Source organism: Rhyacophila brunnea, unplaced genomic scaffold (assembly GCF_057557595.1).
Source record: "Rhyacophila brunnea isolate RB1 unplaced genomic scaffold, BYU_Rbru_1.0 scaffold_8, whole genome shotgun sequence".
NCBI classification, from domain to species: Eukaryota; Metazoa; Arthropoda; class Insecta; order Trichoptera; family Rhyacophilidae; genus Rhyacophila; species Rhyacophila brunnea.
In genome coordinates, this window is record NW_028233350.1 from 6,302,395 (window position 1) to 6,316,341 (window position 13,947).

The window sequence follows — 13,947 nt, forward strand, 5'->3', positions numbered from 1 at the left end:
CACAGTAGCGTTTCCCAAATGGTGTAGATACGCGGTAAAATTAATGTGCATATTTTTAGTGTTTTTTTTTTTAAATATTTTAATACATCCATTTGAATTATGGAGTTGTTGAGTATCGATACACAAATAAAAATTGTATTGTACAAACATATAATTCCAAATTATAACATTACTGAAGAAAAAGGTTTCACGTTGACCGGATGATTTTAGATAGGTGATATTATTGTGATTTTGTATTTTCGTTAGCTGTGATATCCCGTGGAGGGTAGGAAAACAATGTACTGCACAGGGACGGCCCACTTTAAAATGCAAACATTACTAATTATCATTAAGTAAGTTGTGTATGGGTAGGATTGTTTCGCCTGCGGTGCTATCATAAGTGGCCAATATAAATAAAGATGCGTATGTCAGGATAATATTATTTTAATTGGTTATAACGTTATAAAACAATGTAGTTACTATCTATATACAATTTAAGACTGAAACGTGGTTGGGGTTTGATACTGAGTTTCCTTACTGACAGCACTACAATCCTATGTGGATATGGGGCGGCTCACGACGAGGTTTCCAGATTTTTGTTTTACCAGAAATGGATGTTAGCCGGCTCTCACGTATAAACTCGGCCCACAACCATAAATCAAACCTTCTAGAAACGTTGTTTCGATGTTGCATATGAAGACCGCGCACATCTACCTAGCGACAATCGCGTGTAACTTTTTTTTTTTTTTTTCCCTACCTTTTCTTCTAACTGAAACCTTGTGAGGTCTGAGAGGCAGACCTCGGTTTCCTGACTATTATTTCTAGGGTTGGGTCTTGTAAGTACATTAATGCCCTTTCCCGCATGTAATCTAGCTAAGTATTGAGCTGTTGAATTTACATTTACCTTCGCTTTTCAAACAAGTCTTTCGAGGGAAAACAGTTAAGAAAAACCCTCTTCCGAATATTGTCCTTATGGGTCCAACAAACAAAAAGTTCATCCTTTAGCGGGATGTTCGGCTTGAGATTATGATCTTGTGTGGATCATTTTATAACATCAAAGATGTTCGCCCAGTCCCTAGGGGGTATACCCCGTTTTCTGTTTTCCACAAGTTTAGCTCTCACCTGGGCTTTGAGCCCGAGTCTCATTCTGATGTACATTCTAAAGCTACCTAGTTTAACTCTTAGGGCTTCCAAACATTCTTTTACCTCTACCGCTAGACCCTGGAAGGGATCCGGCGGGGTCAGAGTACTGCCGGCCGCATCCGCTGTGGAAGAGGTACCTGTAATTGAGTGAGGAGGGGGTGGATCATCAGGATTTGGAGAGTCAGGGGGCATCATCTTATGACGGAGCCTAGCTTCCTTGCGCTTGTGCTTAAAATTTTGAATTTTGTTGGCAAATAGTGTAGGTTTCTTATGAGGCCCTTCTGTCAGTCTATTCAAGAAGGTCTCTCTGTATTTAGTTATGGTTTCGGCAATGTCGATTCCATCGTGTTTAGCATTGATGCGTTTGATGCTATGGTGAGGCTTGAGTTCGTAGACGATTCGAAGGCATCTGTTCTCTATTGTTTGCAGCATCTTTAAATTGGATTTGGTGATGTCAGTAGTCCAAATTGGGGATGCATACAGCATGGTTGGTTTAATAACCATGCTATATAGTGCCTTTTTGTTTTCTTCTGAGAGACAACTTCTACGGTTGAAGATGGGTCTAAGAACCCCCATCGCCATAAAGGCTTTTCGCCTGGCTTCTAATAGGTGAGGTGTCCAGTTCAATCTATGGTGAAGGTATACCCCGAGGTATTTCACAGTGTTACTGAATGAACAGGGGATGTCACAAACAGTAATTTTTCCTTTATAGGATTTTTGGCTCCGCGAGAAGAGAATCGCCTCCGTCTTCTCCGCGTTAACTTTAAGTCTCCAGCGACTGAAATAATCAGTTAGCTGTCGAGTGCCCTTTTCTAAGTTCCTAATCGCCGTGTCAGTCTGGCGGCTGGTGGAAAGGATGGCTGTGTCATCTGCGTATAGCGCCAGTGTGCAGTTGGCGGGATTTGGCATATCACTTATGAAATGATTGAAGAGCCTAGGCCCCATCAAACTGCCCTGTGGTACCCCTGCATCGATAGTGCGGTGAGATGAATTTTCCCGTTTGACCACTGCAAAAAGCGCTCGACCGCTCAAGTAGTTCTGGATGATTTTTGTGATGTACACGGGCATGTTTGTGGTAAAAAGTTTGTGGATTAGACCGTCATGCCAGACCGTATCAAATGCCTTTTCGAGGTCCAACAGAACCATACCAGTGGTCTTGCGTTGCCTCATATCGGCCATCACAATCCCGGTAATTCTGGAGAGTTGTAGGGTCGTTGATAGACCCTTCCTGAAACCATATTGGGTGTCCGGGAGGACTTGATTGTGGGATGGGAGAAAGCGTCGAAGGATCACTTTCTCGAAAAGTTTGCTTATGCCATCTAGTAGACTTATAGGTCTGTAGTTTACAGCCAAAGAGTGGTCTTTCTTGGGTTTTGCTATAGCGACAACGTGAGCCGTTTTCCAGGTCTTTGGAAAGTATCCGCGCAGCAGACATACATTGAAGATCTTAGCAATATGTATCCGCGCCTTCTCGGGAAGTCGTTTCAACATGTAATTTGTGATATTGTCTCGTCCGGGTGCCTTTCTGGCGATCAAGGTATTGATAGATCTAGAGATCTCGCGCGGTTCAACAATTTTAACATCATCGGGATCGATGTCTTCTTTCGCAAGTGCAAGAATTGAGTTGTTCACCAAGGCTTTAGTAGCTGAATCGGTGTCCGACTGGATTTTAGTATTATTGACGAACGCATCGGCAAGTGCGTCTGCTTTTTCGAGATCTGAGTACACGAAATTTAGACTAGTCGCATTCTCTCTGAGGGGCTTTATAACAGACGGGCCCGTTTTAATCGCCCTGGATAGTGCCCAGAGCGAGTTCCGCGGGTCGTCTGTATAAATTCTGCAGTCCTTGAGTTTATTGTCCCAATGCTCGGCTTGTAGTTCTGATACTATCTTCTTGATTTTACCTTGCAAAGTATTGATCTCACGTTTGATGAAGTGATTTGTGCGTCTAGCTTTGTTCCAGTCCTTGCGTAGCTGGTTTCTAGTATTGATGAGCTCTCTGGCCTCATCATTAAGATCCACCCTGATGGGATTTTTCTTGATTTTCGGAATATAGCGACGTCTCGCTGTGAGAATAGTCTCAGTGAGTTCGACGGCCGCTGTCTCTATCTCTACCTCCGTTTGAAAGGTTCTAGGCGTGAGATCAATGCATCGATTAATATGCCTCTTGAATAGGTGCCATTTGGCTTTAGAGTAGTCAAATTGGATTTTACTTTCTTTATCGTATTCGCCTCCAACTTCGAAATAAATTGGCAGGTGATCCGACTTCAGAGCATTAACAACTCTCGGGACACCGGTTTCTGGGGAGTTGTTTGCTATCACAAAATCTAAAACTGCTGGGTTGCAACGAGCTTGGACACGAGTCGGCTCGTCAGGATGTGAGATTGAGAAATCGTATTTCTCTGTAATCTTTAAGAGGGCATTGCCACGGGCGTTGTTGGAATGGCAGTTCCAAATCTTATTATGTGCATTAAAATCACCTGCTAGGATGACTGAGCCTCTGAGGTTGGCAAGGTAGACCACCTCTGCCTCGCTCATTTTTTCTTTGGCATGCCCATATACCGAAATTATGGCATGTAGGCGTCCATTTAAGTTTACTTCAACTGCCGTGGCTTCAAATCCAATGAGAGGCTTAATTGGGATGTGAGCATGTTTTAAGTCTTGATTGACTAGTATCATGACACCCCCACCCTTCGCTGGGAGAGGGCGGTCCTCACGATAACAGTCAAAACCGGGAACGGAGAAACGGTCTTTTGGTTTAAGGAATGTCTCCTGAATTAAAGCAATGTCCACGTCTAGCACCCGGAGTAGGTCAGTCAACTCCGGTCGCTTATCGCGCTGAGCAATGCTGCGGGCGTTCCAGGAGATTATTTTTAGTGGGCGTGTGTTAGCCATTTAGGGCAACATACCGCATTTAATAAGCAGAGATTCGGCTCTGTCAAGCCTTTCCTCCATGGACAGGGTAGGCTCTGCTCGGATAGAGCGAGTCATTTTGATACATTCCAGTATGGCTGGAATGTCATCAATGGTGACACCATCCCCTCCATGAAGGAGTGAATTCAGTGCTTCTACCAGAGTTGAAGGAATGGTCCTACTGTGGGGGCTTGACTGATTGGCTGCTGCGGAAGCAGATGTTTGCGGTCCCGTGAGAGCTGCCGTGTATGATAGTATTTGGGGGTCGGCCGCTCGGGAGACTGATTTGTGCGGCATGGCTTTGGTCTTAGGAGTCGCTGAGGCTGCTCTGCGAGCTGCTATTGCCTTAGCGTATGCAATACGCTTAGGGCATTGCCTGAAATTGGCTGGGTGGTCCCCGCCGCAGTTGCAGCACCTGACTCCTGGGGAACCTATGGCACTACCTTTAGGGCGGGGGCATTCCTTTGATGCATGAGCATCCATACATTTGACGCACCTTGCGTCTCTATTGCAGTTATGGGCCGAATGACCGAACTGTTGGCATCTATAGCACTGAGTGCCACCATTGTTTGATTTGCCCCTGAATTTCTCCAGGGACACCTTGACATGAAAAATTTCTCTAACCTTGTTTGACATAAACTGCATGTCGGAGCCAGGGGGCATTTGCACCAGGAAGAGGGGATTTCTGGTGGTGGTCGGATTTTTGGATCTCATTAAAGAGACTGATATTACCTCAAAGCCTCTCGCTCTGAGGTCCTCCGAGATTTCTCTCGGTTCTATGTTGGGAAGTCCCTTTATAACTACCTTGCAGGTTCTATCCTCTGCAAGGGTGAATGTGTGAAAAACGGCTCCAGAATCTCGTAGACCGTTAACAAGAAGTTTGTGCGCAACTACTGATTCCGTTTGCACGGAGTAGTTTGGTCCTCTAATTTGGATGGAGCATTTATTTTCACCCAGGAATGTATTGAGACGGTCTATTACCGTCTTATGGTTTTCTCCCATTACTGAGAGAATGACAGGAGGGACTCTGGTTTTGCGAGCCTTGGGAGGATTTGCAGAAGAGGGGGGGAGTTTTGGTGGGGCAGTTGGGAGTATTTCCTCTGGGTTAAGTGCCATAAATTTGTTCGCTGTTGGCACAAATGGCGTGTAACCTCTCGAAAGTTATATTTATATTTTGATGCGGCGACCCGGTATAGGAATGACCAATTTGTAGTTGAAAATAGACAACATTAGTTAATTAGAAGCGGTAGCTGTCACGATGTGAGTACCTATTGCGAGATTTTAATTCCCCTGATTGCCGGCCTTCGTTTTATAGTTGTCGTGTTCTACCACCAATGGTTTTAGCAGCAACTGGCACCAGTGTGCGGATAAAATCACGGGTTGTATCTTCATCTTTAAGACGTTTCCATCGTATACGCGCGTGCGATTATACCTCGTTTACACGTGCGTGGTATTATCGCGGGCATAACAATAAAATGCACATTTAAACATCTATTATCATGCAAGTTACAAAAATTGCATGCATGAAACAAAAAAGTTCGGAAGCTTCTGAATTTTCACGCGACAGTTGGGATTGTTCGATAGCTGCGCCTGCGCAGTGGAACGAAAGTGACGAACCTGCCGGTAAAAAAACGAACTACATCGCGCGCTCATATTGAGGTTTACCGATTTTCACTACCTGTCAAATAGTATCATAAAATGACACAATCGCGTCTCGCTTACTCTTGAATAATGAGATTAGCTTGTCAGTACTTATACGTGTAAACAGTTATCGCGATAGTTTAAAATACACACTATTGCTGCAAGTAAATCCATGCACGTGTACAGGCGCTATTAGGCTATATATGTACCTTTTAAAAGGTGGATCATAGTATTACTCTCAACATTGAACATGCTATTTTACATTACAACGTTTTCCTTAGCTCGTATTCTTATTTGTCCGGTACAAATCTTGCAATAGATTTTTAACTAACTTCCCGACTAGCTAGACATTTGAAACTTTTAGAATATATCAGAACAAGATGCCAATGCATTTTTTTAATACTTTTAGTCATCTTTAAGTAGAATGGAATTCATTTTCAGTTAATTCTATTTTGTATGAAAAGTTATTTCGATACCATTATTGGTTGCTAGGGGTCCTAGCAACTAAATTATTAAATAATATATACGTGCGTTACTATGGAAATCAATATGAAATGACATTTCATTATTCAGTATTTCTATCAAGTACAAATTTTTTTGATCTTTTAAGGTCAAGTCAAGTTTATAATATGATTCAACAGAAAATTTAAAAACGTTGTATATAAAAAGTTCTTTTTATCTAGTAATTATTTGACATTCAAATATATGTAACAATATAACATTTGCCCAGTTTTCACGTTGAAAAGGGTTATTCAAACACATTCATTTTTACTACAATTTTATACAATAATGGATTAGGCAACAGACAGCCCGAAAGTTGGATTTTATTTCATTTCGAATAACCATAATTATGCAACTGTTCAAAAAATATAATTTCTTAGAATGATCCATTTCAATGTTAAAAATAACCGTTTCAATATGCATAACATACTTGCCACAATATCGTGTCCGGAAATTTGTACGTATGCAGTTCGCATAAGACCGTCCAACCTCTTTGGGTCGTATAGTACCGAAATAAAATTCATGTCTAAATAAAACACGGTTCTTATCGATTTACAGGAGGCCAGCGGCAGCACCTCTGTTGCCCTCTGCCTTTCGTTACATTATGAGTTAGAGTACATCATATTATCATCAAATGTTGTATCGGAAATATATGGTCGTATATTAAAGACCGTCCAACCTCTTTGGGTCGTATTGTGCTGAGATAAAATTCATGTCTAAATAAAACACGGTTCTTGTCGGTTTACAGGAGGCCAGCGGCAAACAAATTTTGAAAATAGCCGATATACTGGGTTATTTGTTAGGTTAGGTTAGGTTTTCATTCTTGAATTCATGAATATTGCCTAAATCAGCTATGAAAATTGAATTAATGTTCATATTGAATCTATTAAAATTAGAGACCGTATAGTATACGGTCATCTCTTTCCGATAAGAAAGCTCACGGCGAACTGTGCTACGATGAAATGTAATGCCGGGTCCACAATGGCTACATGTCGCGCGACAACCTCGTTAAATTTTACGATAAGTATGATAATTATCGTAAATTTTAACGAGGTTGTCGCGAGACATGTAGCCAGTGTGGACCCGGCATAATACTTGCAATTATTTACATGTAACCCCAAAACATACCACTTTGCATATAAGTTTTTAAACTTGATCGTTATACCTTTATGTCAAACATTCTTCCAACTGAATGTCGAAATAATTAAATTTAATCTCTCACGAGAATGAATCGGAGATGGCAGCCATACTAAATGGGGCACTTCCTTTTTAGCTATCAATTTATCAATTCTTTTATGAGAGATTAACCGCAATGATTCGATAATTTTATACAAAGCATCATTATAATTTCACGCCAGTTGCTAGTCGATGATGTATGATTTTATTAAAATCTAATAAACGATTATAATAGATCGAATAATATAATAATCATAATAAAACATGACATGATGATAATTGATAAATATCGCTGTTCCGCATTATCGGTCTCTTGATCAATCAATCGGCATATTTTAATAATGTGGAAATTCTGGTTACATTTATTATCATACAATAAAATATTCAAAATTGCCAATTTATTGCTTTATCTGATTCGTCAGTTACTATGAAGAAACATGTGTCATTATTTTGAACATTATTTATATTAAATATTTAAAAGAAAACAATGCCTGCAAACTAAATATACAATTGTTTGTAAGCTTTTTGCACAAAACATTTATTTGAAACTCATCTCATGTCCACACATACAATCATTGTTATCAAATTAAATGTTGTTTGACCATTTCAAATCATACACATTTGCGCGCTTTACTCTACAAGATAATGCGTCGATACTTCCGATGAAACAGTAAAATATGGTAATTTATACAAACACACACAAACCAGTTTTCGTACACTGTTTATAGGCAGATGTATGTAAGATTATAAGGGTTAATTAATTACGCAAGAAACAATATGATTATTAGATACATTAATGCAAATTAAGGTTATCTTAATGATTTTAACACCTGCAGTGGTCCAGTAAATAAATGTCCGTTTCTGAATCCTTAAGTAGTCGGTTCAAATCCTACGTAAGTACTGATTTTTCAACGCTTAGGTCCAGAACATGGAACATGGACCATACAGGATGTAATACCAATTTACCATTTTTACCTCATAAACAGAGCGTATGTGCCTTCACAGAGTGTATGAATGGTGGTAACACAGATCAGATCTGCGGGATAAGTTATGTAAACACCCAAGCCCACTTCCTTGGCTGTATCAACCACATATTTAAAATACAACATGTAATTTTAGGCAGACGTTGAATCGAACCCGCTCCCAATGGCTGTATTAACAACGTCACATTGGAGATAGGCTTAGCGAAGGTTAAGAACCGTTTCTCGTAAAAATAGCCAAAATTAATACTGGATCATAACGCTGAATGAATAAATTATAATAATTGTTGTGACATAAAATCTTTTAAAAAAATTAACATCTACAGAAAAAAATCACATGGTGGGTATCTGTTTGATTCATTTTTGTAATAACTTTTATTATTGGTTTTTGAATTGCGTTTATCATTCGTCCAACAATGAAAAGTGTGTCTTGCAAGCAAGTATGGGAAACCTACTTCGTTTAGAGAACACGATGTGTGGGCAACTTAGCAAGAAAGCGGAAAAAGTTAGTACAAGCGTGACTCCGTGAAAAGTAAACTAGAAATATGAATGGTAAAAAACACTCTCGATTTACTATGAGCAATTATTATTATCATTTAAATATGGTTATACAGAATGTGACTATATAAAACAACAAAACCAACTATGGAGGATTTTTCTACATAAAAAAAATCACAGAAAATAATTACCACTGCATACAACCATACATATTACATACTGCGTCAACATATTATATAGTTTTATTTTTTCATCACATACATACATCATACAGACAAAACGGTAATGATAAATACCCCAATTTGCAAGGAAATAATATCATGTAATTTAACACATAAAAAAGATGTTTTATTAAATGTGCCGTTATGGTTTTGCAATTATAATATTTATGGATCTGTCTAAAATACATTTTGACTAGCGTTTTGACTATTTCCATGAAATATAAACACAAAATACAGTTTTTTGTTTCTCTGTTTGTTCCTAACTACTAAAAAACCATAGGACTAATATTGACAAAACTCAGACAGCTTTTAGACTACATTGCCAATTTACTACAGTTTTATCTCGATAGGTACAAGTATCTTAAAAAATTCGAAAGATAAAACAAAACAACACTCAAAATTAATGAACTTGCAACAATTCCTCGTGAGAAGATAAATTTTGAGATAGCAGTGGTGGGGTGGTGAGGTGAGGTGCAAGTAGAGGTACGCACGTCTACATCCAACCGTGGTCGATCGCGCGGACTAAGAAGGAGCTTAATATAACATTGAATCATAGGTAGATAAAGTGATCAGATACTAGCGGTGGTATGGTGATATGGGATGAGTGTAGAGGTGCTCGCGCCTAGATCTAACTGTTGTTTATCTCATTTATTTGAAAAAGGTCAAATCGAACCAATGTATTTCTTCATTCTATATTTTTATCCAAAAATTTCCATACATTTTCACATGGATGAAATCGCGGGCAAAAATGGATTATGTTTAGTGTTTACGGTAGGTATTTATGACCGTAACAATCATATTATTTTCAGCGCTCGAAATGGAGAATTTGACGAACCGGAGCGCTCGATAATTTTCCGAAAATATTAACATATTAACTTATTTTATACACATTTTATAAAAACATGTGAGTTGGATTTTTTTATTATATGGCATGCCTAACCCAGACAGTCAACTTATTTTTTCCACGAGGACTTCACGAAGCGGAACTGCGCTCCGGTGCGCTCCGCTCATTTCGAGGCCTGATTATATACCAATCGTGTGTCAATATTCCTGACAAAGCATTATAAAATTACGATGAATCGATTACCTACCCAATTGTTGTTAGTATGTTTTGAAAAACATTCTTTCAATCCAAACAATGTTATAGAACTGATGATATATCACTGATTATTTCTAAAAACATGTAAACATTGTAGGTAACTGAACATTGGTCGCATCACATTTTTATATCCAAATTCGCCAACTTGCAATTAGTTAACTGTTTAATTTTCGTTTATGATACTTATATAGTTACATAGCCTCATAAAAATAACTAGTAGTATTAGACCACTAGATTCATAATTCAGAAATAATGGGAACTGAAATACCTAACGGGTAAGGAGAAGCAGGCAACCGATCTCGAGTAAGGAAGAATATGGGATAAATTTAAACACGTGCCAAGAATACGTTATACTTCGAATACTGACAACTGCTCTCGGTCTATGCATTGACGCTCATTTAATATTGTTGTATCACACGTCTATAATGCGTGTCTCATTTTCGTATGACACTCACGCCTTCGAAATCCTGCGTCTCACTAGATTCCAGTAGCGAAGGGTGGAGGTAGGCTGTGAAGATCCGCCATAAATTGTGCACATTAAACTTTGTTAGTCATACGTATTTGTTTTTATTGAACTAGGACTACAATTTACAGAAGGTGTTGGTTAGGTTTTTAAAATCCATTAAACCCTGTATAAACCAAAGTAATAATAGTTTTGGTATACTTTGGGCGATACGACAAAATTGTGCACACTTTTCTTTCATACTTACTCGAATTCGTTGGATTAAGAATACATTATTGTTAGACATATTGTTGGTTCATTTTTTTTAATTCATTAAGCCCTGCCTAAACCAAACTATAATAGATAAAAAATATTTTTCTATCAATAAAATATCCAAAGATATGCATGATTTAATTGTATAATTTTAGGTATTTTTTGACTATCATCTATTATGGCTCGGTTTTCGCAGGGTTTAATTGAATTTTAAAAACTAACCAACACCATCTGTAAATTGAAGTCTTATTTCAATAAAAACAAATACACAAAGTTTACCAGTGGCGAAGGCTCCATAGTAGGCGATTATTTAAAGCCTACCTACTAAGAAAAATAGATCTTCAAGCAAATAATTTAAATTTAAAAAAAAAGCACATAATTCAATCGAATTGCTTATTTATAAACTAATTATATCAAACTAATTGAGATTTTGAAATTTCATCGATTTAGTGTACCTATGCATCAGTAGTAATATAGGGTTATCTTCTTATTTCCCGTAAATATATCTGATAAGCTTGGTTACTCCACAGCCTACCTCTTTCCAAAAGTCACCCTTCGCCACTGAAGTTTACTGTGCACTATTTATGGCGGATCTTATAAGCCTACCTCCACCCTTTGTCACTGCTAGATACATAATAATATGTAATGTACAATTATTATATTATAACACCTGTTCAAAAGGAAAAAAGCTATACATTGTTACAAATCGATATTATCCAAAAAATTCTGCCACTCCAAATTGAATTATCCTTATCACTATCAGATGGTATATTAATATGTTCAATATTAAGTACGTCTCTATTGTCATGGTTATCAGTTTATCACAATGTGTGTTAATGTACTTTAGCATTTGGCATATGCATTTAACGATTAAATCGTGATCACACGAATTTTAAATTATTAAAAACCCCGATTTATAAAATTACAAGAGCAAGTATTATTCACAATAAAAAAGGTACAGCTTGGTTATGAGGAATACAGCGGCAAACACATTTTGAAAATACCCGATATACTGGATTATTTGTTAGATTAACCTAACCAAACCAAAACTAACCTAACCTAAACTAACCCAAACTAACAAATTCGAGTGCTTAAAGTCAGACAATGTTATCTACAAAAAAGTGTTTTTTTTTTTGTTGAGATAACGTTATTTTACATTGATGGCTACATGATAGTCAAACAACGTTATGTCAATATTTTCTAATTTCTTATTAAATCGTCAGTAAAGTTTAACGCTAACTACATAAGTTACCCTTGTTTTCATATTTTTTTTAAACTATCCCTATAAATTTTAACATCATCATAAGCAAGATAAATGTACAATACACAATAAATTATAAAATATTAACATTAGGTTTTAAATAAACATTTCCCTTGTTGAGTTACAAGAATCTAAAATAACGATTTTTGGCTCTCCTGTAAAGTTGCACTTTTGTAGATAGTGTTGTTTGACACTAAGCCCTCGAAATAATCCAGTATATCAGGTATTTTCAAAATGTGTTTTCCGCTGTATTCCTCATAACCGAACTGTACCAAAAAAAGATACATACATATTATTTCAGTAACGTGATATAACACTTATTACACGATGCCCGGTTTCACTTGCAACATTCAAAATCAACAAGATAAGACTTACTTGAATCGAAGTATGTACCTCCAGTGGCGAAGGGTATAGGTAGGCTGTTATATGGCACACTTTTTCAGTCATACTTATTTGTTTTCTTCGAATTAAAAATATTTGGTTAGTTTTTTTTATTAATTTATCAAGCCCTGCCTAAAACAAACCATTTATCAAGCCCTGCCTAAAACAAACCATAAGTATATAAAAATATTCTTCTATCTATAAAATATATAAAATTATGTATGATTTAATGGCATCATTTTAGATATTTATAGATAGACAACTATTTTTTGACTATTGTCAATAATTAGGGCATGGTTTACGCAGGGCTTAATTTATTTTGAAAAACTACCTGCATGTGTAGTCTTAGTTCAATGAAAACACATACGTGTGACTGACAAAGTTTAGTGTGCAGTATTTATGTCGGATCTTAACAGCCTACTTCCACCCTTCGCCGATGGTACCCACAGTACTTATTATACGAAACCAAAATTTGAGAAAATTTATGACGCTAACTGTGTAAATACTTAATTCTCTGTCGTTTTTTATAAAATATTTAAACCATTCGGGAGAGAATTACTTTATTGGAATTTTTTTAGGGTACATTTTTTTATCGCTCACTGTGTCTCAAAATATCACCGTACTAAATTCAATTATTGCTTAATCAGAAAAAAGATATTATAATGTAGATCTTTGTCGGAATTATTGTGAATGACATTTAAGTGGTTGGAAAATCTTATTTATTTTATAAGAAGATATAATATTAGGTTTGTGATTTTTGAAAACGAAACCAAAACATCTTGGTATTGATTGAATTTGAAACACTGTTATGCCGTATGTTTAAAAAAAATAAACATTTCTAATTTTATTCAAACATAATATTAATACTTTCAGATGTAATTCGCACACATCAATATAACTTTAAATTATTATCTATTTTAATTTTAAACACAACACTAAACTTAACAGAGATGATACAGAATGGAAACATATTACTTTGATTATGGATGCGAGTAATCTTTAGTTTGAGAAAGTTTTGAAATACTTTCTCGGGAAATGTGCATTATTATACAGAACACTCTACCGTAATCACAGATGTAATTTTACCAACCATTTAATTTAGAAATTATACCGCGGTTTATTTTTAAATGATAATATCAGCGAGACACTATTTGTTTTGATGCGGATTCAAATTATATTCGTACACTCCCGCGCCGTAGTTATAACGCGACTGACCGAACCGGACTGATTCAGATACTTTGTACCGAGAATGTATGTGCAGTGATACAGTAATTAATTGCGAGTTATAAACCTACATACTAAACAATACCGATAGAGCTTTTCTGTGACATCGTTAGAATTTAAAACAAAACAATTGAAAGTGAATCACAACATTTCATATCATAGCACGCAGTGCAATTCACATTAAATTATCATTAAAAAATACACCTTCTAAATGT

The 13,947-nt window shown here is 37.0% G+C and overlaps 1 protein-coding gene across 1 annotated transcript in view; it reads right to left on the bottom strand.

The window, feature by feature from the left end:
• ZnT77C (Zinc transporter 77C) overlaps positions 1-13,720 on the bottom strand; it is a 42,509-nt gene extending 28,789 nt beyond the window's left edge. The window contains exon 1 of the mRNA XM_085958739.1: positions 13,599-13,720. The gene's annotated coding sequence lies outside the window, so the exon portion shown is untranslated. The remainder of the gene's footprint in view (positions 1-13,598) is intronic.
• Between the last annotated feature and the right edge of the window lie 227 nt (positions 13,721-13,947).